General features: G+C 45.4%; 1 pseudogene; it reads right to left on the bottom strand.

Moving 5' to 3' along the window:
• Nucleotides 1-239: 239 nt before the first annotated feature.
• LOC140512309 (speedy protein C-like) lies at nucleotides 240-1,242 on the bottom strand (annotated as a pseudogene).
• Nucleotides 1,243-1,494: the final 252 nt, after the last annotated feature.

Raw genomic sequence — 1,494 nt, forward strand, 5'->3', positions numbered from 1 at the left:
CATGTCTCCTAGATGAATTTTCTAAATCGGTTGCTTTTCCAATGAGATATCTCACAATGTCTTTACTTTTTTTCATTCCTTTGGTTATCTTTTATAATTCCTTGATTTCTCATAAACTCATAAGCTTTCATCTACTCCATTCCATTGTTTTGTCTCCTCCAATTTATTAAAGATGTAATCAAGACCGTTGTGATGTCAAAAAGAATAAGAATTATACAGTGAGGAAGGGTGGTGTTCAATCATGAGGAAACTGGAGAAGGGAGAAGGAGGGCAGCAGTGATACCAGTCAGAGCCAGGAGGGCAATCACCCCACATAGGCCACTGCATAGAGAGGCCAGCAGGCCAGTCCCAGTTGCTTTATATCCTACTGACTGCCAGAAAGCAGGGGAGGTGGTGGCAGCCAGTTTAGGCAGGATCTGCAAAGTGTAGGTCCCAGGTTCTAACAGCAGCATTGGAGGGAGAATGAGGAAAAAATTCCTGGGTCAAGAGGCTAAGGAAAGAGTGGGAAGGGACTGAGCTGGAGGAGGCTGTTTGGGGGACTGCTTCTGGAAGGAACACTGTATAAAGTAGTTCCATTTTGGGGACAAATCTCTGGGAGGAAATGGAGATTGGCACCACTGGAGCCAGCAGTCATAAATGAAGCAGCTCAGTAAAGAGAAATCTAAGACATGGGACAGGACAGTAGAACAGTTCTGGTCTCCCTGGGGAAACCTCAAAGAGTGTCCACTCACCCCCCACAATGATGGGCAAGCCTTTCCCTGGTCTAGGCCCAATAGGATGATTTCTTTGCCATGATGTGTTCACAAGAGTGCAGGTTCTCAGCTGCCTAGTAGCCCATGCAGGCCCAAAGCTGATGCAGGAAGCTGGGCATGAGTTTCCACTAGCTCTTGCCCCAGGGCAAAATCTCATACTTGGTGTCCTCTCTGTCTTCCTCCATGTCATTAGCTAGATACAAGACTAAGAAGATGTTACTGTGGGTATATTCACTGAGCCACAGATCAGCTCTTTGTAAATAAATCAGAGCCATCACCAAGAGTTACTTAACAGAGATTTGAAAGCATAGATCGGTGGCAAAGAATTGCTGCAGGTAGCTGTCCTCTAGAAGGGTAAGGAAGGTGCACATCTCCTGGAACTAGCAAGAGGGGACATATCCAGTGTCAGTCCAGACCCCGGGCTTCACCCAACTGACTATGCAGAAAGGGTCGCAAAGGAGGCCTGGCCTCAGTTCATCAGGCATATCATTGTGGCACAAGGAGGGAAGGAAGGTGGGAAAATGAGTGCAGCACTTGAACAAGGTGATTACACACAGCTTATCCCCTCCAGTCCAATTTTTAAAGGACTGCTTTCATCAATGAACTTTTGTACCTCTTTCCTTCCATTTGGCTTATTAAGCTTTTTGAGCCATTTTTTCCCCATTGGCTTTTTGGATCTCTTTTGTCATTTGGGTTAGTCTATTTCTAAAGGTGTTATTTTATTCAGCATATTTTTGAGAGG

The sequence above is a fragment of the Notamacropus eugenii genome, chromosome 6 (assembly GCF_028372415.1).
Source record: "Notamacropus eugenii isolate mMacEug1 chromosome 6, mMacEug1.pri_v2, whole genome shotgun sequence".
Classification (NCBI taxonomy): domain Eukaryota; kingdom Metazoa; phylum Chordata; class Mammalia; order Diprotodontia; family Macropodidae; genus Notamacropus; species Notamacropus eugenii.